This window comes from Mustela lutreola, chromosome 2 (assembly GCF_030435805.1).
Source record: "Mustela lutreola isolate mMusLut2 chromosome 2, mMusLut2.pri, whole genome shotgun sequence".
NCBI lineage: Eukaryota > Metazoa > Chordata > Mammalia > Carnivora > Mustelidae > Mustela > Mustela lutreola.
This window is the reverse complement of record NC_081291.1, coordinates 8,117,049-8,141,346: the sequence shown is the minus strand read 5'-3', so window position 1 is coordinate 8,141,346 and position 24,298 is coordinate 8,117,049. Positions and strand designations below refer to the sequence as shown.

At 47.9% G+C, this 24,298-nt stretch overlaps 1 long non-coding RNA gene and 1 other non-coding gene across 2 annotated transcripts; both read right to left on the bottom strand.

The window, feature by feature from the left end:
- Window positions 1-4,834: 4,834 nt before the first annotated feature.
- Window positions 4,835-7,165, bottom strand: LOC131823539 (uncharacterized). The gene is made up of 3 exons (XR_009350597.1): window positions 6,945-7,165; window positions 5,965-6,055; window positions 4,835-5,744 (listed from the first exon to the last, which is right to left on the bottom strand). It is a non-coding gene; the product is annotated as an uncharacterized LOC131823539 (long non-coding RNA).
- A 6,622-nt stretch (window positions 7,166-13,787) lies between these two features.
- Window positions 13,788-13,860, bottom strand: TRNAK-CUU (transfer RNA lysine (anticodon CUU)). The gene has a single exon. It is a non-coding gene; the product is annotated as a tRNA-Lys (tRNA).
- Window positions 13,861-24,298: the final 10,438 nt, after the last annotated feature.

Genomic DNA, 24,298 nt, shown 5'->3' with positions numbered 1-24,298 from the left:
CTCAGATGCCCTGGGGAGAATGACCTTGGCCTAGAGTTAGTCCCATTGTTCAGCTCCACCCCTCAGCTCAGGTGTCCTTGGCCAAGTCACCTTCCTTGTCTGCCTCTCCTGCCTTCCCTAGTGGGAAGGATGGTGTGAGGTGTGTGGGGAGGGGCATGCTGCATATGCGAGGGGATGTGTAACATGTTTGCGGCATCACTCCCTACTCAGCAAAGATAAAACTCCCAGATGGCTTTAGCAAGCTCAGAGGATGCAGGTTCAGGTCCACATCTTGGCCAGTCAGCAGGCTCCCTGCTGATCAGAGAGCCAGATCTCAATCCCAGGACACTGAGATCATGACCTTAGCCAAAGGCAGAGGCTTAACCCACTGAGCCACCTAGGTGTCCCAGTGTCTTTTAACAGGCAGCCGTGGCTTTAACTCAGCCAGTAACTAGCATGGCATCCACTAAACTCTGCCACATCCAGCGGATACTTAACTACCCACATTTGTCAGAATTTTATTGGTGTTTTATTTTAGCTATAACATGTTTTATTTGAGGTTGACTTTATTAAACTTCTTTGAATTCTTGTACTTTGGGCTTCCATCAAATGTAAGCAACTTTACATATGTGTACATATGAATATCATATGTATACATCACATAAAATTTGGGCTAGGTTTGAAATACTGAGACATTTCACCCCATAGGATATCTGGTTGGCAAATAAGCACTTGAAAAGATATTTAGTTAGTATCTTAGCCATTAAGGAAACGTAAATTAAAACCACGCAGAGAAATCACTACCACCTATCAGAATGACTAAAATGAGAAATAATGACGAGACCAAATGCTGGTGAGCATGTGGAAGAACTGGAGTACATCAGAATACACATGGGCCTTATTGCAGGTGGAGATATAAAATGATGCAGCTTGTCTGGAGAACAATTTGGAAGTTTCAGAAGAAACTAAACAGACAAGTATCACACAACCCAGTAATTGCACTCCTGGCATTTATCCTGAAGAAATAAAAACATGTTCACACAGAAACTGTGCATTAATGCTCATAGTAGCTTTATACCTAATAGACAAAAACTGGCAGCAGCCCAAGAGTCCTTCACACAGATGAATGATTAAACAGACCATGGTCCATCCATACTACAGAATACCACTCAGCAGAGCGCCTGAGTGGCTCAGCCGTTAAGCATCTGCCTTTAACTCAGGTCATGATTGCAGGGTCCTGGGATCGAGTCCCATATCAGGCATGCTGCTCAGTGGGAAGCCTACTTCTCCCTCTCCCACTGCCCCTACTGTGTTCCATCTCTCACTGTCTCTCTCTCTCTGTCAAATAAGTAAACAAAATCTTAAAAAAAAAAGAATTCCAATCAGCAATAAAAGGGAATGAACCCTTGATTCATGCAAACAACCAAATGAATGATTCTCCAGAGAATTACGCTGAATACAAAAAAAATTTAAAAAGACAATTCCAAAAGGTTACAAAATGTCTGATTCCACTTATACAACATTTTTGAAATGGTAACTTTTTTTCTAGATGGGGACAGAAGAGCAGTTGGTGGAAGGAGGGAGGGCTGATTCTAAAGGGATAGGTATAGTAGTGGCATTGGAACTGTTTGTAATCTTGACTGTGGTGGTGGATATGGAAACCAACCCACATGATAAAATTGTATGGAACTTAATACATACACACAAACAAACAGATACAAGTAAGCCTGAGAAAATCTGAATAAGATTAGTGAATTGTGGTCTGTGTCAATATCCTGCCTGATAAATATCAATAAAGCTGGAAAAAAAAAAACCACATAGCAGGAAATTTATCTCTATCTTTATCTATAATCTATATATTTACCTCCTGGTTGTGATACTACACATCATTTTGTAAAAGATTGCCACTGGGGACTCAAACAGATATTCGCACACTCATGTTCGGAGCAGCATTACTTAACAATAGAGAAGACATGGAAGCAATCCAAGAGTCCATCAACAGATGAATAGAGAATGTGATGAATCTACACAATGGAATATTATTCAGCCTCAAAGAGGAAGGAAATTCTGATGCCTGCTACAACGTGGATGAACCCTGAGGCCATTATGCCAAGTGACATAAACTAGACATAAAAGAACGAGTATTGTATGATTCCTCTTTTACAAGGTACCAGAGAACAAGCAAATTAATAGAGACAGAAAGTAGAATGGCAGTTACCAGGGGCAGGGGAAGCGAGTGGGGAAGTTAGTGTTTGATGGGGACAGAGTTTCAGTTTGGGAAGATGAAAAAGTTCTGGAGATGGGTAGTGGTAATGTTTGCACACATCAGTGTAGATGTACATAATGCTACTAAACTGTATACTTTAAAATGTTAAATTGCAGGTCACATGTGTTTTACTACAAAAACAAACAAAGTGGAGGCGCCTGGCTGGCTCAGCCGGTAGAGCTTGCAACTCTTGATCTTGGGGTCATGAGTTCAAGTCCCACTTTGGGCATAGAGCTTACTTACTTAAAAAAACAAAAACAAAAAAGGTTACTGTTGGGGGAAACCGAGAAAGTGAGGAATTTGTGTTATTTCCTAGAACTGAATAAGAATCAACAATGATCTCAATAAAATTTTCCATTAGGAAGCTTCAAGAATATGTAATGGACCAGAGATACTCTCTTCAGTAGTGTTGGGGAAATGGGACAGCTACATACAAAAAGAATGAAATTGGACCACTTCCTTATACCATGCAGAAAAATAAACTCAAAATGGATTAAAGAGGGGCGCCTGGATGGCTCAGTGGGTTAAGCCTCTGCCTTCAGCTCAGGTCATGATCCCGGGGTCCTGGGATCGAGCCCTGCATTGTACTCTCTGCTCAGTGGGGAGCCTGCTTCCTCCTCTCTCTCTGCCTGCCTCTCTGCCTACTTGTAATCTCGGTCTGTCAAATAAATAAATAAAATCTTTAAAAAAAAAATGGATTAAAGACCTAAGTGTGAGACCTGAAACCAGAAAACTCCTAAACACATAGACCATAATCTCTTGGATATCAGCCTTACCAACATTTTTCTAGATATGTCTTAAGTAAGAGAAAGCAAAAATATGCACAGTGAAGGAAACCATCAACAAAATGAAAAGGCGACCTACTGAATGGGAGAAGATATCTGCAAATGATATCCGATAAGGAGATAATATCCAAAATATATAAAGAACTTATACAATTCAACATTAGCAAAACAGATGATCCTATTAAAAATGGGCAGAAGACCAGAATAGACATTTTTCCAAAGAAGACATACAGATGGCCATCAGACACATGAGAAGATGCCCAACGGCACTCATCATCAGGGAAATGCAGATCAAAACCACGATGAGAGGGCGCCTGGGTGGCTCAGTGTGTTAAGCCTCTGCCTTCAGCTCAGGTCATGATCTCAGGGTCCTGGGATCAAACCCTGCATGGGGATATGTGCTCGGCAGGGAGCCTCCCCCTCTCTCTCTGCCTGCCTCTCTGCCTACTTGTGATCTCTGTCTGTCAAATAAATAAAATCTTAAAAAATAAATAGAATTTACCATGTACCCCAGTAATTCTACTACGGGGTATTTGCCCAAAGAAAATGAAACACAAACTATCTGGCCCCCTCCGGTTATTGCAGCTTTATTTACAGTAGCCAAGATATGGAAGCAACCAAGTGTTCATCAACATATGAATGAATAAAGAAGGTGTGGCATGGCGATTATGTAGGCACATATGCATATATGAACATTAGCCATAAAAAATAATATCTGGCCATTTGCGACAACATGGATGGACTTGGGGGTATCATGCTAAGTGAATTAAGTCAGAGAAAGAGAAATACCATTTGATTTCATTCATATGTGGAATGTTGAAAACAAATGAACAAACAAACAAACAAAAAAACAGAAACCAGGGCACCTGGATGGCTCAGTTCCTTAAGTCTCTGCCTTCCGCTCAGGTCATGATCTCAGGGTCCTGGGATCAAGCCCTGCATCAGGCTCTCAGCTCAGCGAGGAGCCTGCTTCCCCCTCTATCTCTGCCTGCCTATCTGCCTACTTGTGACTTCTCTCTGTGTCAAATAAATAAATAAAATCTTTTAAAAAAAATAAATAAAATAAAGAAGTACAAACTTAGGCCTGGCTGGCTCAGTTGATAAGTGTGCAACTCCTGATCTTGAGGTCATGAGTTCAAACCCCACAAGGGGCAGAGAGTTCACTTTAAAAAAAAAAAAAAAGAGGTACAAACTTCTAGTTACAAAATAAATAAGTCATGGAGATTAAAAAGTACAACATAGGGAACAGCCAATAATACTGTGATGACCTTGTGTGGTGACAGATGGTACGTACCGTTACCGTGGTGAGCATTGTGTAGGATCGTGGAATTGTAATGTACACGATTGTCGAATCACTACGTTGTACACCTAATATCCACTACCATAACACTGTCTGTCAACTTTACTTAAGTTAAAAAATTGACATCAATATGCAGATAATTAAACAATCCAGTGTTGTATGCTTTGACTATGACAGAAGCAGTTGGTTTCTAGTGCGGTCTAAGTCTTTTTCAAAGAATTTTTTTCAAAGGTTTTATTTATTGGGGCGCCTGAGTGGCTCAGTCATTAAGCATTGGCCTTCGGCTCAGGTCATGACCCCAGGATCCTGGGATTGAGCCCCCCCCCATCGGGCTCCCTGCCAGGCGGAGAGTCTGCTTCTTCCTCTTCTACTCTCCCTGCCTGTGTTCCCTCTCTCACTGTCTCTCTCTCTGTGTCAAATAAATAAATAAAATCTTTTTTAAAAAGATTTTAAAAAATATTTTATTTATTTAGTTAACAGAGAAAGCACAAGCAGGGGGAGCAGCAGAGGGAGAGGGAGAAGCAGGCTCCCCACTGAGCAGGGAGCCCGATTGGGGGGGAGAGCTCGATCCCAAGAACGGGGGATCGTGACCTGAGCACAAGGCAGGCACTTAACTGACTGAGCCACCCAGGCATCCCTAAAGAGTTTTTAAAATATAGATAAAGATCTTACAGCTCTCTGGGGTGAAAATTCTGATAAACATAATACCATGAGATTAAAAAAAGCAAAGCTGCTGATCACTGACTTGTATTTTCTCAGTGGTTCTAAGCTTCCATCCAGAGAAGCAGGTAAAGTGCTTAGGACAATGTTTACCAGGAAAACTTGGGCTCAGAGGCCTTCCATATCCATTTGGGCCTATTTGGGCTCTCCTGCTCTTGGGAGTGAGCCTGTGTGTGTGTGTGTGTGTGTGTGTGTGTAATCATACTTCTTGTGGCCCTTCTGAGTTTCCCCCCTGAAGAATCAGCAGAAGGAGCCATGGGATCTGGTCAGGGCATCAGTCCTCACAGCGTCACTCTGCCTCAGAGTCTGTAGGAAACTTCCACAGCGCTCTACAGTCTAGAGAACTCACTACCTGGCTTTTGTACCCTGAGCTGTGTGGAAAGTCTGCTTATTTCACTCCACCCAGCCGGCGGTGGGTGCATGAATTTGGGCCAATGAACACACGGGTAGATGCATCTGCTTATTAGTGATCTCGAAAGACTTGCTAGGTCCCTTCTCTGTGATAATCGTACCTCAGTTGCTAGAAGAAAATTATAAAGGAAAGCGGGGCACCCGGTGGCTCAGTCAGTGAGGCGTCCGACTCTTGGTTTCGACTCAGGTGGTGATCACAGGGTTGTGAGATCGAGCCCCATGTCTGGCTCCCCGCCGGGCATGGGGCCTGCTTGGGTTTCTCTCCCTCTCGCCTTCTGCCCTTCTGGTCCTCGAAAAAATTAAAATTAATATTAAAAAAATAAAAAAAGGAAAGAGGTTCTCCCCTCTGGGAGTTACAGTCACAATGGGGAACAAGACAACTGAACAAAAACAGTTTAACTCGTCGCTTGATTCATTCATCTGTATTGTGGCACTCCTCTGCCCTGACAGAGGATACATTCTAGAGAAATCAGCAAAGCACTCGCCTGAGCAGGGCTTCCCACCTTGGCCAAGTAGGCACCCCGGCAAGGGGGCTGTTCCAATCCCAAGCCTGGAGAAGCTCCTGGAGGTTCTGAGACCCTCGCTGGTGGACATCTGGAATTTGTATTTATATAAAAAGCACAATGTTAGTCTTACCATCTGGAAAATCTGTGAACAACGGAGGAAGCAGTGACTCCAGTGGGGCAAACCCACGGACTCCCCAACCTACCCTGCCTGCTTGCCAAATCTCGGAGAAAGTCAGGGTCCTTCCAGCAAGCAATTTCCAGCTATTGTGACCATGTGATTAAAATTACCTTTTTTTTTTAAATTCCAGATTTAAGTGTGTGCTAGAATCCACATTTTTTTTTTAAAAGATTTTATTTATTTATTTGACAGACAGAGATCACAAGCAGGCAGAGAGGGAGGCAGAGAGAAGGGGAAGCAGGCTCCCTGCCGAGCAGAGAGCACGATGGGGGGCTTGCTGGGGGGCTTGATGCGGGAAACATCCCAGGACCCTGAGACCATGACCTAAGCCGAAGGCAGAAATTTTAACCCACTGAGCCACCCGGGCGCCCCACAGAATCCACATTTTTAGAGTGGCTACCAGAATGCCTCGGAGGGTCTATCACCCTTCCTATCACCCTTCAGAGGATTGGGCCACACCCACAGAGCAGATCTGGGGCGGGGCTTCAGAACCCGAATGGCCCGCGAGCTCCCAGGTGAGGCTGTCCCTCTGGCCCCGGGACTGGGATCTGGGATGAAATCCTCTTGGCAACCTGAGCAGATTCCGCCTGTGATCGCCCCAGTGGCCTCTTCCCAGGCGAGGCAGGTTAAGGAACTTGTCATGGATCACAGATGGCCAGGGCGGGGGGTGGGGGCGTGGGGGTACAGAACGGGGGAGAGAGGCGCAGGCCCCGACCAGCTCCGCTCTGGTCTCGTGACTGGGAGGAGCAACCATCTGGGAATGGAGATCTACCCCTTTTAGACTAAGTGTAGGTTTTACCTGTTTAATCAGTCCCGGATGCCTCAGAATGCGGCCCCAGCTTCCGACTGTGCCCCGTGAGGCCCCGCTCCCCTCCCCTACCTGCAGTTCTTTTCAATCCTTCCTCCACCTGCTTCAAAACAGCAGCTGTGCGCACCTGACCCTGGGGCCCCTTTCGTTTTTTTCTGGTCTTCAGGTGTCCACACACAACCCTTCAGCATGACTGCCCTCAGACTCGCCTCCCTCCCCACCCGGCCTCCCTCCTTGGCGCCCACAAGGACTCAGCTCAAACTTAACTTGATGCCCTGCCCAGACTGGTTAGACACCCTCTTCTGTTGGGACAAAGAGGAGCACTTGAGAAGGCTTCTTTAAAAGGTGTGGAAGAGGGGCGCCTCCTTGGCTTAGTCCTTAAGTACCTGCCATTGGCTCAGGTCATGATCTCAGGGTCCTGGGATCCTGGGACTGGGCCCTTCCTGGGGCTCCTTGATCAGCAGGGAGCCTGCTTCTCCTCCCGCTGGCCCTGCTTGTGTTCTCTCTCTCGCTGTATCTCTCTGTCAAATAAACAAAATCTTTTTAAAAAAAAGGTGGGGGTCGCCTGGGTGGCTCAGTGGGTTAAGCCTCTGCCTTCTGCTCAGGTCATGATCTCAGGGTCCTGGGATCGAGCCCCGCATTGGGCTCTCTGCTCAGCGGGGAGCCTGCTTCCCCCCCCCCCCTCTCTGCCTGCCTCTCTGCCTACTTGTGCTATCTCTCTCTGTGTCAGATAAATAAATAAAATCTTGAAAAAAAATTGTTGAAGAAATGAGCTTAGTAAGCTGAAGGATATTGCATGCTAAAAGAAGCCGGTGTTAAGGAACCACTAGGAGTACGGGCAATAATGGCTCACACCTGTGTAACCCTTCCTGGGACCACCTGCCATTTTAGGCCACCTGTCTGTAAATTAAAATATGAATGGGAATGCAGAATGGTACGACCATTTCAGAAGATAGTTGGGCAATTCTTACAAAGCCAAACTTAACTCTTACCATATGACCCAGCAATCATGCTCCTTGGTATTTACAGAAATGAGTTAAAAACTATGTCCGCACATGGGGCGCCCAGGGGGGCTCAGTCAGTTGAGCGTCTGGCTCTTGATTTCGGCTCAGATCGTGATCTTCAGGTCCCAGGATTGAGCCCTGCTTTGGACTCTGGGTTTGATGTGGAATTTGCTTAAGATTCTCTCTCTTGGGGCACCTGGGTGGCTCAGTCATTAAGCATCTGCCTTCAGCTCAGGTCATGATCCCAGAGTCCTAGGTTCCAGTCCTGCATCGGGCTCCCTGCTCCGCAGGAAGCCTGCTTCTCCCTCTCCCACTCCCTGTGCTGTGTTCCCTCTCTCGCTGTGTCTCTCTCTGTCAAATAAATAAATAAAATCTTTCAAAAACAAAGATTCTCTCTCTCCTTCTGCACCTCCCCCACTTCCTAAATTAAGTAGTTTAATTAATTAATTTAATTAGATTATTAATTCATTTAATTAGTTAAATCTCTTTTTTTGAAGATTTATTTATTTATTTATTTATTTCACAGAGAGAGAGATCACAAGTAGGCAGAGAGCAAAGAGCCCGATGTGGGACTCGATCCCAAGACCCTGAGATCATGACCTGAGCCAAAGGCAGCAGCTTAACCCACTGAGCCACCCAGGCGCCCAGTTAAATCTTTTTTTTAATGTCCACACAAAAACTTGTCAAAACTTGAAAGCCCCCAGCTTTTGAAACAAGTGGATAAATAAGCACATCCTCCTGGTCCATCCAGAAATATTAGCACTAAAAAGAGATGAGCTATTCTACGAAAAGACATGGCAGAACCTTAAATGCACATCACTAAATAAATGAAGCCAGCCTGTAAAGGCTACAGACTGTAGGATTCCAGCTCTATGGCATTCTGGAAGAGGCAAAACCGCAGACAGTAAAAAGATCAGTGGTTTCTAGGGGTTGATGGGGCTGGGGGAGGGCTGAATTGGTGGGGCCCAGGGGATTTTTAGGGCAGTGAAAATAATCTGTATGAACTCTAGTGATGGATACCTGTCATTCCACATTTATCTAAATTTCTGGAAAGTGTAGCACCAAGAGTGAACCCTAATGCAAACTGGGGACTTTGGGTGGTAATGATGTGTGAATGGAGGCTTATCAGTTGCAAGGAAATACCATTCTGGCAGGGGATGATGGTAATGGGGGGCAGGAGGTGTGTAGGAAATCTCTGTACCTTCTCAATTCTGCTGTGAACCTGAAACTGGTCTGAAAAATGAGGCGTATTTTATTTTTATTTTTATTTTTTAAATTTTTTTTTAAAGATTTTATTTATTTATTTGACAGAGAGAGATCACAAGTAGGCAGAGAGGCAGGCAGAGAGAGGAGGAAGCAGGCTCCCTGCTGAGCAGAGAGCCCGATGCGGGACTCGATCCCAGGACCCTGAGATCATGACCTGAGCTGAAGGCAGCGGCTTAACCCACTGAGCCACCCAGGCGCCCCTATTTTTAAAATTTTTTTAAAGATTTTATTTATTTATTTGATAGACAAAGATTACAAGTAGGCAGAGAGGCAGGCAGAGAGATTGGAGGAAGCAGGTTCCCTACTGAGCAGAGAGCCCGATGCGGGGCTCGATCCTAGGACCCTGAGACCATGACCTGAGCCAAAGGCAAAGGCTTCAACCTACTGAGCCACCCAGGCGCCCCTATTTTTATTTTTTTTAAAGATGTATTTGAAAGAACACAAGCTGGGGGAGCCACAACAGAGGGAGAGAGATAAGCAGGTTTCCTGCTGAGCAGAGAGCTGGACGTGGGGCTTGATCCCGGGACCCAGGGATCCTGACCTGAGCTGAAGGCAGATTTTTTTTTAAAGATTTTATTTATTTATTTGACCATCAGAGATCACAAGTAGGCAGAGAGAGAGAAGAAGGGAAGCAGGCTCCCTGCTGAGCAGAGAGCCTGATACGGGGCTCGATCCCAGGACCCCGGGACCATGACCTGAGCCGAAGGCAGAGGCATTAATCCACTGAGCCACCCAGACGTCCCAGAAGGTAGATGTTTTAATGAACTGAACCACCTAGACATCCCTAAAGCTTGTTTTTTTTTTTTTTTTTAAGATTTTATTTATTTATTTGACAGAGAGAGAGGTCACAAGTAGGCAGAGAGGCAGGCAGAGAGAGAGGGGGAGGCAGGCTCCCTGCCAAGCATATAGCCCCATGCGGGGTTTGATCCCAGGACCCTGAGATCATGACCTGAGCTGAAGGCAGAGGTTTAACCCACTGAGCCACGCAGGCGCCTGCTACAACTTTTTTTTTTTTTTTTAAATGTACAACATCGAGAGTGACAACTAATGTAAACTGTGAACGCTGTTTAATAACAACATATCAAAATTAGTTCCATTGTAATAAATTTCAGTGGTAACTAAAATGTTCCACACTATGTCTTTTTTTTTTAAGATTATTTTTAAAGATTTTTATTTATTTATTTGACAGAGATCACAGGTAGGCAGAGAGAGAGGAAGGGAAGCAGGCTCCCCGCTGAGTAGAGCCCGATATGGGGCTCCATCCCAGGACCCTGGGATCATGACCTGAGCAGAAGGCAGAGGCTTTAACCCACTGAGCCACCCAGGCGCCCCTACTTATTTATTTTAGAGAGAAAGAAACAAATGTTCCCCATTAAGGCAAGGTTTAATAATAGGGAAAACTGGAAACTGTGGAGATCTTCTTTCTTTCTTTCTTTCTTTTTAAAGTAATCTCTGCACCCAGTGTGGGGCTTGAATTTACAAACCTAAGATCAAGAGTTCTGTGCTCTAGCAACTGAGCCAAGCAGGCGCCCCTAGAAACTGTGGAGATCTTCAGGGGAGAGGAGATACATGGGAACTCTTTGTACTATCTGTTCAACTTTCTGTCAAGCTAAAACTGCTCTAAATAAAGTCTGCTCACTTAAAAACCGATGTCCAGGGGTGCCTGGGTTATAGCTGGATTATACGTTATAGCTGGGTTATATGTTGTATGTTATAGTTGGAATGAGGCCCAGAGGGGGATAATAACCCACCCAAGGTCACACAGTCCTGCAGAACTGGCGTTGCCTGCAGGCTCGCCAATGCTGGTGCTCGTGCCCTTAACCTTAACCACTGCACTCTTCTGTCTGCTGCACACACAGCACTAGAGATGGGGTGGGAGACCGCCATCCAGAGGTGATACGTGAAGACATAGAGGGGAGGAGAACCCTAGGTTTGCATGTGCACTCCGTCGTCTGTGACAAACAGTGCTGGTGTTTTGTTTTTTTTTTTTTAGAAAGTCTCGTCCCGGGGCGCCTGGGTGGCTCAGTGGGTTAAGCCGCTGCCTTCGGCTCGGGTCGTGATCCCAGGGTCCTGGGATCGAGTCCCAGGACTCTGCTGAGCAGAGAGCCCGCTTCCCTCTCTCTCTCTGCCTGCCTCTCTACCTACTTGTGATCTCTCTCTGTCAAATAAATAAATAAAATCTTAAAAATAAATAAATAAAAATAAAAAATTAAAAAAAAAGAAAGTCTCGTCCCACTTCTATTAGTCAGGGTTCTCCAGAGGAATGGAACCGGTCAGATGTGCACGTGGATAGAAGGACATTTGCTGTGACCTGGATCGTGTCCCCCCAACCCCCAAATTCATACGGAAGCCCTGATACCCAATGTGACTGCGTTTGAAGATAGGCCTGTAAGGGAGTAAATAAGGTCAAATGAGGTCATGGGGGGGGCCTGGATCTAATGGGGTTAGTGTCCTTGTAGGACCCGACACTGGAGAGCTCCATCTCTCCCTCAGTAAGTCTCTCCCTCTCTCTGCCTCTCTCTGCCTTGTGAGCACCCAGCAGAAGGGTGTCCGTCCATAAGCCAGGACGAGAGTGCTCACTGGAAAGTGAACTTTCTGGCACCTTGAATTTGGACTTCCTAGTCACCAGAACTGTGGGAAAATAAATTTCTGTGGTCTAACCCTCCAGCTTCTGGAATTTTGTGATGGCAGTCCAGTTGACTTTAAGAAATTGGGTTCAGGGCCTTGTGTAGCCTGCCAAGTACAAAATTGGCAGGCTGGAGACACAGGAAGGGTTGAGCCTACAGGGTAGGCTCCAAGGTCATGTGCTGGCAGAATCCCCTTCTCCTCAGCCTTTGGTTCTATCCAGGCCTTCAGCTTATTGGATAAGGCTCACTTCCATTATGAAGAGCAATCTGCTTTACACAAAGGCTACTGATTTCTGTGAATATCATCCAAAAAACCCTCACAGAAACATCCAGAATAAGGTTCGACCTGGCGTATCTGGACACTGTGGCCAGGCCCAGTTCACACCTAAAATGAACCGTCATATCCCCAAAATAGACTAGAAATGCATGGACACCAGATCACTGTTCCTTGAACACCTTTGGCATGGACATACTGAGAAATTTGGTTTTTGTCCCAGGGCCTGGCAAAGGGGGTCTGTTGTCTCTTCTTTGCCAGGATGAAGCTGGCCACAGGGAGTGTAAACTCCAAACATCTAACATTCTCCCCTTTCTGTTCGGGTGACATAAAGCAGGCCATGTGCGTTCGAGTTTGGCCCATGGTGGGTCCATTCTACCGAGGGTGTTAGAAGGTGATCTCAGGCAGAGGGTCCCCACCTCAGCACCGTGAACTTGGGGATCAAATAATCCTCTGCTTGGGGGGCCAGGTTGTGACCGTGGGGTATTGAGCTGCAATGGGGGCCTTTGTCCATCACTTGCCTCGTCCAGCACAAGGACTGGGGCCTGGACTCATCCCTCAGTGACACGCTGGTTCTCAGGCCTGCGACTATAGAAGCATCCTTGTGGCAGACAGTCCGGTGTTCTTGGTGTCCGTACTTTCTCTTCTTTTAGTATTTCACCATGACTGAGCGCGAGCTGACCGACCATCCCACTGTCTGGTGGCTGCTCAGATGATGGTTGGTTTGGTGTGTACTGGTGAGGGAGAGATGGGGTTGGCTGGGCGTCTCTCTCCCCTGTGTCCGCTCCCCGACATGTTCACTCTCTAGAACTACCTGGCTCCTCACCACCAGGCCCCGTTTCTTTTCCTTTTTAATTAATTCTCTTTTTGAATGAGAGAGATTGTGTGCACACGTGGAGAGGGAGAGGCAGAGGGAGAGGGAGAGAGAGCATCTTGAGCAGTCTCCATGCCCAGCACAGAGCCTGACGTGGGAACACAAGCAGGGAGAGTGGGAGCGGGAGAAGCAGGCTTCCTGCCAAGCAAGGAGCCCGATATGGGACTCGATCCCAGGACCCTGGGACCATGCCCTGAGCTAAAGGCAGACACTTAACAACTGAGCTCCCCAGGTGCCCCTGAAAGAGCAAATCTTAAAAGTTTTATCAGAAGGAAAAAAAATTTTGTTACCATTTACCATGATAGACGTTAGCTCAACACTGTGATGACCATTTCACGATGTACACAAATACTGAATATTACATTGTACGAGTAAAACTAATAAAGCAGCCGTATGTCAGTTATGCCTCAATTTTATTTTATTTATTTAATTCTGTTAAGATTTTTTAAAAATTAGGGCGCCCAGGTGGCTCAGTGGGTTAAGCCTCTACCTTCGGCTCCGGTCATGATCTCAGGGTCCTGGGATTGAGCCCCGCATCGGGCTCTCTGCTCAGTGGGGAGCCTGCTTCCTCCTCTCTCTCTCTCTGCCTGCCTCTCTGCCTGCTTGTGATCTCTCTCTGTCAAATAAATAAAATAGGTAAAATCTTTAAAAAAAAAAAAAAGTAGTTTAAAAAAAAGATTTTAAAAAATTAACAAATAGTATATTATTTGCCCCCGGGATAAGATTTCTTTTTCTTTTTTTTTTTTTTTTATTTAGTTGTTATGCTTATTATTTTTTTAGTAATCTCTACACCCAACATGGGGCTCGAACTCATGACCCTGAGATCAAGGGTCTCATGCTCTTCCCACTGAGCCAGCCAGGCGCCCCAGTTATACCGCAATTAAAAAAAAAAAGAAATAAAAGGAAAATCCCCCTACAGGAGAAGAAAACAAGCGAGGATGAGAAGGGACGGCCACGGACTCGCTAAGGGAAGTCCCTCCAGCCTCCCGCCGGGGGGCCAGGGCCAGGGATGACCTTTCAGAGCATCTGCTCTTTCTCCCTGCCCTGTCCTCCCTCCTCAGTCCCAGATGCCAGGCTCTGAAGGCCCCACCACTTGTGGATGTCTGTGCACTGATGTGGGGACAGAGACCCACTCATGGCCAGCCAAGGGCGGGACTGTCCCTCCATGTTGGGTGAACAGAACCCACAGCCTCCAAGACCCATTAAGTTATGATACTTCAGTGACTCGTATTTTTCTTTTAAGATTTTTTATTTATTTGACAGACACAGCGAGAGAGGGAACACAAGCAGGGGGAGTGGGAGAGTGAGAAGCAGACCTCCTGCTGAGCAGGGGAAACCCCCCCCACGCCCGATCCAGGGCTTGATCTCAGGACCCTGGGATCGTGACCTCCACTGAAGGCAGACATTTAATGACTGAGTCGCCCAGGCGCCCCAGTGACTCGTATTTAATCTTGACCTCCTACTATAAAGTATTCTGTATTTATGTGACTTCAAAGACTTTCGTGTGAAAAAAAGAACACCCTCCCTCCAGTTTAATACCCAGTTCCAACCCCAAAAGGGTGGGGCAGATTTTCGTGTTTATTTGTCTGGGTCTGTAGGCCTGCATGTCCAAAATCCTGTTTAAGGTTTTAGAACGCTTTCAGTCGTTTCTGAAATGAAAGTAACTCCCACAGGAGAGCGCTTGGCCAGCTCCATTGGAAGAACATGTGACTCTCGATCTCAGGGTCGTGAGTTCAAGCCCCACACTAGGTGTAGAAATGACTTAAATAAACAAAATATTTAAAAAAGGTAATAATTGGGGCGCCTGGGTGGCTCAGTGGGTTAAGCCGCTGCCTTCGGCTCAGGTCATGATCTCAGGGTCCTGGGATCGAGTCCTGCATCGGGCTCGCTGCTCAGCAGGGAGCCTGCTTCCCTTCCTCTCTCTCTGCCTGCCTCTCTGCCTACTTGTGATCTCTCTGTCAAATAAATAAATAAAATCTTAAAAATAAAATAAAATAAAATAAAAAAGGTAATAATTCCCCTAAACAAAGAAACTCCCACAACTCTCCAGCACCAGGGTTCTGACAACCCAAAAATGTCTCCAAACATCACCAGGTGCTTCTTGGGGGGTCAAAATGGTCCCCCAATGGAGAAGCACTGATTGAAGGTGGCTTCTAACCATCCTTTTCGCCTCACCTGTGGCTGGAGGCCCATAGTGGGAATGACCAGTTACCCCGGCCCTGGGGCTTGTACGGGCGCACACGTGTGGCCGGAGGACCCTGTGTGGGCGGGGGTGGGGCAGAACCAGGCCCCTGTCCCTCCTAGCCGCTTTCCATCCACCTCCTCTTTGCCTCTCCCGCACGTTCTCCTCCGTCTCTCTCTGACCTCGTCCCAGTGCAGACTGGGCCTGGGAGTGGCATCTGTGAGACTGTGGCAGAACAGGTTGTCCCACCCCGAACCGGAGAAAGGAGAACCTGTCTCTGCCTAAGCCGGTGTTCCCAGAATGCCCCCGGCACGTGCTCGGGCTCGCAGGCTGACCTTGGGATAGGATCAGAAGTGGAGCCTCCGCGCCGGATTCTCCCAGGAGCAGAGTTTCACTGTCTGGGCCTTATCTGGCTGTTACTTCTCCCTGCGGCTGCTCGTCGGTTCGTCTAATGACTTTATTAACCCAAGACACAGTTCTGTGAAGGCGGAAGCTGCCTCTTAGCCTTTGAAAGTGACGGCCAGCTCGCACCTCATCACGATGGCTGCTCTCCAGAAAACAGGAGATAGCAGGTGCTGGCGACAAAGTGGGGAAATCGGAGCCTTTGTGCACGGTTTGAGGGGAGACCACAGGACGGTTCCTCCGACAATTAGAAATCGAATTCACCATATGTCCCAGCAATTCCACTTTTGGGTATAGAACCCCCCAAAAATGGAAAGCAGGGTCTTAGAGCCGTTCGTCCATCCATGTTCCAAGCACCACTATGAGCCAAGTCATGGAAACAGCCCGCATGCCCATCACCAGGCGATAACAAAACGCAGGCACTGCCATTCTAGCTTAAAAAGGAAGGACATTCTCACACCTGCTACAATGTAGATGAACCCTGGGGACATTAATGCAAGGAGCCAGACACAAAAGGATAAATACTGTCTGCGTCTTCTTACGCAAGGTCCCGGGAAGAGTCAAACGGATAGAGACAGACAGTAGGAGACGTGCTCCTACGGTGGGAGACAGGAGCCGCAGGACGGGAATGAGGGTTTAGGGTTTCATGGGCGCGATGTCAGTTTTGCAAGACATAAAGAGCTCTGGGGACGCCTGGGTGGCTGGCCGGGTCCGTTGAGTGTCTGCCTTCAGCTCAGGTCGCGATCCCGGTGACCTGCGATGATCAAGCCCCACATCGGCTCCCTGCTTGGCAGGAAGCCTGCTCCTCCCTCTCCCTCTGCCACTCCCCCTGCTTGTGCTCTCCCCTCTCCCTCAAATAAAGAAATAAAATCTTTAAAGAAGATACACAGCATTCCGGCGACAGGAGGCCGTGATTGTTGCACAACAATCACGTGAGTGTATGTGCATTAACTGCATTGAACTGGACATGGAAAAATGGTTATGATGGTCAGTTTTATGGTGTGCATATTTTACCCCAATTTTTAAAAAGTCCTCACAAGAGTAATAAACCCAGGCCGTCCAGCTAACTTCCGCCAAGCCAGCCCAGGTCCTCACAACCAAGCTCAGCTGCTGGCTGGGCGACAGGAAGAGTCTCCAGATGGGACCCCCAGTCCGGGCTTCTGCTGGGAAAACTTGCTGTATGGAGGGAGGGAGCGCGCAGGTCCCCAGCACGGTGCATGACGCTCTCCTCGCCAGCCCTTTGGAGATCGGTGGCGAGTGCACAGGGCAGAATGGAATTAGGAAAGCACCAGCCCTGAGTCCGCACGCACACACAGTGATTCCTGCGGAGAGGCCTCGCCTGGCAGGATCGAAAGGAAGAAAAGCTGCTCCTTCAGCAGCTCCAAGGCTGGTTTCCTTGTAACAATACCCTGCGGTCCCTTTGCTGTGGTATCAAACGTGTCAAAGTTGCCGGCCGCGCGCTTCACCCGACACCTCTAGATGCCTGCATTTCGATTTTTTTCCTTCATAATCCAAATTCCCCCAAAAATAAAGTAGACGAGGCTCTGGATTATGTTTCTAATGCAAGGTGAGGACCACATTTCTTACTTCTGAAATCAGCCTCCAGAATCTTGCGCTAGAAGGACTAGACCCGCGGCTGCGTTGACCTGGGCTGAAATCCTCACTGTGCCCCACCAGGCCCCTGCCCTCGTCTCAGCAAGTCCCCACGCACTAGCTCACTCCAGCCACACCAGCCTTCTCGCCATTGAGCCAGCCTGCCACAGGGCCTTTGTTCCTGCTGTCTTTCTGCCGGGAGCTTTCTTGCCCCCATCCGTCAGCTCCCTCACACGGTTGTTCTGATCTCAGCTTCTCTGGTGACTGCATTTCGCAGTGCAACCCCTCCCTCAGGACCCAGCTCTCCCAACTCCCCTTTCGCTTTCCTGTTTTCCCTGTGCCCCTCATGTACCTCTCCCACTAGCATTAGAGCGCCGTGGGAATGCGGGGGCTTTCTTTCTGTCCATCAGCGTATCCCACGTGTCAGTAATAGTGGATAGTACATGCTCGATAAACACTAGTTGGATAAATGAATTTATCTGGGCCACCAATATGACACTTTAGTTTACAGTTTGAAAGGTGAAAAGGATTACCAGACTGTGAATGATTTTTAATTATTTCTAAGTTTGTATACTGTATTTAAAAAAATAGTAACAGGGCGCCTGAGTGGCTCAGTGGGTTAAGCCTCTGCCTTCAGTTCAGGTCATGATCCCAGGGTCCTGGGATCGAACCCCACCTCAGGCTCTCTGCTCAGCGGGGAGCCTGCTTCCCCGACCCCCGCCTCTCTGCCTACTTGTGATCTCTGTCAAATAAATACATTTTTAAAAATCTTAAAAAAAAAATAGTAACGATTTTGTGCGGCAGCAGCAGCAGCAGCTCCATCCCTCCAGGGGCTCGGGCCAAACATCTCAAGAGCACCCTGACCTCTGCTCACGCCCACATCCAGTGCCTCTGGAAATTTCTTTTTTTTTTTTTTTTTTAAAGATTTTATTTATTTATTTGACAGAGAGAAATCACAAGTAGATGGAGAGGCAGGCAGAGAGAGAGAGAGAGAGAGAGGGAAGCAGGCTCCCTGCTGAGCAGAGAGCCCGATACGGGACTCGATCCCAGGACCCTGAGATCATGACCTGAGCCGAAGGCAGCAGCTTAACGCACTGAGCCACCCAGGCGCCCCCTCTGGAAATTTCTAATGGTTCTGTTCTGTGGTATTGTGAATGTCTGTTTAGTTTTTGTCCCATTCCTGGCACAGAGCTCCCAAAACCCTCGGAATGCCGTAAGCGATAAGAGTGATATAGGTGTTGGGGTACCCGGCTGGCCCAGTCGGAGGAGCACACTTGACTCTTGATCTTAGGGTTGTGAGTTTGAGCCCCACAGTGGGTGGAGAGAGGACTTAAAAGTAAAGTCTTAAAAAAAAAAAAAAAAAAGGAAAAGAGTGATAGACGTGTCTTGATATCCATAACAAGCATCTTTCAACCACCCCCGAGTTTGTATTAACAAGGGAACTTTTGGAAAGCACCCGAAGGATGGAGCTGGCTGTCCCGCAAACCAGGTAAGTGTTGGGAGGACTGGCACTGGCACTTCCGGTCCCTCCCCTCCCTGCCCCCACACCCCTAACACCCCCCTCCCCCGCCTCCAGGGAGGGGAGAGGGGCTTGAGGATCACATCAAGGACCAGTGGCCAGTGATTTAATCAAACACGCCTATGTCATGAAGCCTCCATAGAAACCCAAAAGATTGGGTTCAGAGAGCTTCCAGGTGGGTGAACCAGACGCATCGGAACACAGAGCCCCAGACCCTGCAGGACAGAAGCCCCGTGTTGGGGATCTTACACCTGGTACTTCTTCATCTGACTGTTGATTTGTATCCTTTGATCTGCTGTGGTAATCTGCCAATCTAGTAATGAAACGATTCTCTGAGTTCTGTGATCTGCTCCTACGAACTTGTTGGAACCAGAGGAGGGGGTGGTGGGAACCTGTGGTTTACAGCTGGTCCATCAGACGCACGGGTGACCTGCACTTTTGACTGGCAGCAAAGGGACAGGAGACAAGTCTCTTGGGTCTGAGCCCTGAACCTGCAGGATCTAATGCCATCTGCAGGGGAGTGTGGGGAACCGTATGCACCTTGTTCTCAGAAAGCTGTCGTTGTACATTTTGACCTGCCCTCAGGCCCTTGACCACACCAAGGCTTAATTTTGTGTCACCTCCCTCAGAGTCATCCCAGGGCTGAGGCCACTTTCTGGGTGGCCTATGTCAAAGCAGTAAAGACGGGGCGCCTGGGTGGCTCAGTGGGTTAGGCCTCTGCCTTTGGCTCAGGTCATGATCTCAGGGTCCTGGGATCGAGCCCCGCGTCGGGCTCTCTGCTTGGTGGGGAGCCTGCTTCCTCTTCTCTCTCTGCCTGCCTCTCTGCCTACTTGTGATCTCTGTCTGTCAAATAAATAAATAAAATCTTAAAAAAAAAAAAAAAAAAGCAGTAAAGACATCAGCTCCCCACAGTCATCTGGGACCAGGGTTAGCAGAAGGGGCAAGTAACACACAGACCAAAGAGCCTAACGAAAGGACAGGAGGATGGATTCAAGATGGGAACTAGAGAAAAAAAATGCAAACACAAAAGAAAGCACCATGGAGGGCTTCAGGAACAACTAGATATGAGACCTAGAGGAAAAAAAAATCCAAAGCATCTCTCAGCAAATGTCTCTCCAACTTTAACCATGGCCATACGCTGGAGAGGTAACATCCAGAAGTTTTGACTGTCCCCAAGGATGCGTTCTTTTCCAAGCACATCAATGGGCTCAGACATGGCATAAGTTATTGCTGACCAGGAAAGCGCACCCAAGGTTCAGAGTTTTTACTGGGGTTTCATGAGGTAAGAGTGACTGATGGAACCATTGGCCATACGGATCCATCTTCGGCACCTCCCACGGCTGACCTCGCATGGCTCAGCTCCTGCCAGCCAGTCACATGGTTGGCTTTTTTGGTGTGGTCGGCCCCCACCCTGAGTCATCTCCTCGCATAAACAATCCAGGGGCCCACCCTGAGTCATCAAGTCCACATCAAGTACCCAGTGCAGTCTGAGGTTCCCACCATGAGAAGCCAACCCGGCTCCTGCCAGGAAATCCCAAGGCTTTAAAGGTTACCTCCGAGGAGCCAAGACAGAGACCAGACCTCTCTTTGGGGAGTTCTTCACTATACGGTGTTACACCTCAATTTAAAACTTATCAAAATAATAGTTCCACATCTAGGCCAATTGTAATAAAGCCTAGACATCAAAGAGAGAGAGAGAGAAAGGGAAATGACTTTAAGATCAATCAGAATAAAGCAGCAGCAATCATCCTGACTGCCGACATTGCAAAAGCAGCAGTGAAAAGTCAGAAGACAGGGAATCCCATCTTCGATGTACTGATTTTTATAAAAAACCAGGGTGCCTGGGTGGCTTAGTCATTAAGCGTCCGCCTTCGGCTCAGGTCATGATCTTGGGGTCCTGGGATCGAGCCCCACATCGGGCTCCCTGCTCAGCGGGGGGTCCTCTTCCCCCCCCTCCCTCTGCCACTGCCCCTGCTTGTGCTCTTTCTCAAATAAATAAATGAAATCTTTTAAAAAATTAACATAATAAATAAAAAAACTAAAGTCAACGTTGCACTGAAAACAGTTTTCAAAACACAGGGAAAGGAAGGTATTTCCGGCAAATAAAAACTGAAGGTTGGCCATGGGCCAACACGCCCCCAAAGTTCTACAGGATCTTCTTCAAGCGGAACAGCAGAGAAGTGAGCCCACATGGAAGGGCTGAGAACCAAGAAGGAATGTTGAGTGGAAAAAGTATAAATGTGGGTAAATCCAAATGAGTGTCAAATTTGAAATACTCATAATAATGCAATGTGAGGGTGCCTGGGTGACTCAGTGGGTTAAAGCCTCTTCCTTCAGCTCAGGTCATGATCCCAGGGTCCTGGGATCGAGTCCTGCATCGGGCTCTCTGCTCAGCAGGGAGCCTGCTTCTCTGTCTCTCTCTGCCTACTTGCGATCTCTGTCTGTCAAATAAATAAATAAAATCTTAAAATAACGCAATGTGAGGTGGAAAATGAACAACTTAGAACTCATTTTCTGGTTTTTTTTTTTTTTTGAAGATTTTATTTATTTATTTGACAGACAAAGATCACAAGTAGGCAGAGAGGCAGGCAGAGAAGAGGAAGCAGGCTCCCTGCTGAACAGAAAACCCGATATGGGGCTTGATCCCGCATGATCCCTGGGATCATGACCTGAGTCCTAGGCAAAGGCTTTAACCCACTGAGCCACCCAGGTGCCCTGAGAACTCATTTTCTTAAAAAAGTCTGGTGGCCTTGTTCAGCAGATGTTTCTGGAGCACAGAAGACAACCCAGATCCTGATGTTTATGGGTGGGGTGAGGTATGTGATAGGAGAAATGCCTCGACCAACTGTCTGGTTTCTGGGCGACAAGCCCTCAGAGGGCAGAGCAGGGACGAGAGGCTAGACCGTGCGGGCGGTGGGGGAACCACCGCGGGAGCTCCAGTTCAGGCGACGCCTGGGGCCAGTGGGGCTGTGTACAGAGAAGCAGCCTCTCGGCACCACTGGTTTCTGTGAAAATGAAGACTGTGAGCTTACGAGACGGTGGGTGTGAGACGTGGTTTGGCAGCCAGCCGCGTGACCTTCCCCAGCCGCTGAACTTGGCTGTCCCCGGGCGGCGGACGGGCTCTCTTGGCATTCTGAGCCCAGTGCAGGTGTGCGCCCTCCCACACCCCGCTGACAGTGTGTGCAGAGAACGGTGCCTTTTCTTTTTCTTTTTTTCTTTTTTTAAAGAAGGCAGTCACGTTTCTGCACAGAAGGTGGCTAAGAACCAGCCTGAGCGTCCCTCTCATCTCGGGACGCAACACGTGGCGGGCTGGTCCATAATTCTGGATACTCCTCTCTCGCCTCAGAATAACTCGTCAGCTAAAAATATTTTCTTGGTGGGCGCCTGGGGGGCTCAGTGGGTTAAGCCTCTGCCTTTGGCCCAGGTCATGATCTCAGGGTCCTGGGATCGAGCCCCGCATCGGGCTCTCAGCTCAGCAGGGAGCCTGCTTTCCCCCACCCCCGTCTGCCTGCCTCTCTGCCTACTTGTGATCTCTCTCTCTCTGTCAAATAAATAAATAAATAAAATCTTAAAAAATAAAGAATTTAAAAAAATTTTTTTCTTGGGGTGCCTGGCTGGTTCAGTCGCTGGGTGTCTGCCTTCAGCTCAGGTCATGATCCCAGAGTCCTGGGATCGAGCCCCGCATCGGGCTCTTTGCTTGGCGGAGAAGCCTTTGCTTCTCCCTCTCCCACGCCCCCTGCTTGTGTTGCCTCTCTCCCTGTGTCTCTCTCTGTTGAATAAAATGTTTAAAAAAAATATTTTCTCAACGAGGCTAATCATTAGGGAAATGCAGATCAAACCCGCGACGAGATACCACCTCGCGTGCATCAGGGTGGCTATTATATAAAAACAAAACAAGGAAAATCGCAAGTGTTTCGAGCACATGGAGGAGAGGAGGCCAGTACAGCCACCGTCGGAGACAGCTGTCGCATGTCCGGACTGCCTTCCTTTTTGAGACGGAATCCTATTCAGTCACGTGCTTAAATCGCTTTTATCAACAGGCACTTAGGTTGGCAGTTGTGAATCCTGGTGCCGTGAACATGGGCACACACACATCTAGTCAAGACCCTGCTTCTAGTTCTTTCGGGTGTCCACACCCGGAGCTGCTGGGGACACCTGAGGGGCGCAGTCGGACATCCGGCTTGGTCTCGGCTCGGGTTGTGATCCTAGGGTCCCTGAGATCTGCCCTGGACTAGGGCCCGCGCTCGGTGGGGATTCTGCGAGAGATATTTTCTCTCTCTCAAATAAATAAATAAATCTTAAAAAAAGAAAAGTGGAATTGCTGGGTTACGTGGTAATTCTGGGTTTCTTCTCTCGAAGTCCCTCCATACGAAGTCCCTCCCAGCAGCGATGCGCCAGGCTTCCGCCCAACGCACGTCCTCACCAACCCTTACCATGTTCTTTGCTGCTGTCGTAGTTTTTAGACTGGCCGTCCTGATGGGCGTACCTCATGGTGTCAGCCTGATCATTTTGAAAGCACTTTAACTCTGTAGCAACTTAAAAAAAAAAAAAAATTCTTTTTATTTGAGGGAGAGAGAGAGAGAATCTCAAGCAGACTCTGTGCGGATCGCAGAGCCCTACTCGGGGCTCAAACTCACGACCCTAAGATTGTGACCCCAGTCGAAATCAAGAGTCAGAAGCTCAACTGACTGAGCCATCCAGACGCCCCAGACTGCAGGGTGAGGCTCATGGGATTATTTCCCAAGCCTACACCCAACAGCTAACTGTTTTCAGGAGGAGTAGGGAGACTTTCCAGCACCAGTATATCAGCAAAGCCACAGCTCAGCAAACCAACTGAGATAAAACCGAGCTGCCGATGTGACATGCGCCGCCACAAAGACTCCAGGAGCCCTTGCAGGAGACGATGAGAACTTTCCACAGATAGCTGTCCCAAGAGTAACGTTCGAACCAACCTGGAAACACACTGCTCACACTATAACTGGTCAGGGCTTAGCCGGACTCAAAATGATGGAAAACTCTAGAAGTTCTAGCGTGAATAACAACCAGAGAAACTAGGTTCTCAGAGCACCCCTCCCTGTTTGTTTGTTTGTTTGTTTGTTTTTAAGATTGTATTTATTTGAGAGAGAGAGAGCATGAGAAGGGGAAGGTCAGAGGGAGAAGTAGACCCCCTGCTGTGCAGGGACCCAGATGAGGGACTTGATCCAGGGACTCTAGGATCATGACCTGAGCTGAAGGCAGTCGCTCAACCAACTGAGCCACCCAGGGGCCCCTCCTCCCTGTTTTTAATTCAAAAGATTATGAGAATTTCAAATGTTTTCTCACCTAATTATTTGCTGGGAAGGATCAGAGGCAACTACAGCATTTGAGGACACAGTTTCCCCAAGACTGCCCTCATTTCTGATCTCAGTTACAAGTTCAGGTTCCCTCAAGACCACCTGCAGGTTTGATAACTCACTGGAAGCTCTTAAGCCCACAGTTACAGTTTATTACAGGGAAAGGATCATTACAGACTGAGATCAGCTGAGGGAGAGGCGCACAGGGCAGCGTCCAGGAGAAGTGTCACGTGTGCAGTTTTTGTTGTCTCCTCCCGATGGGAGACAGGAC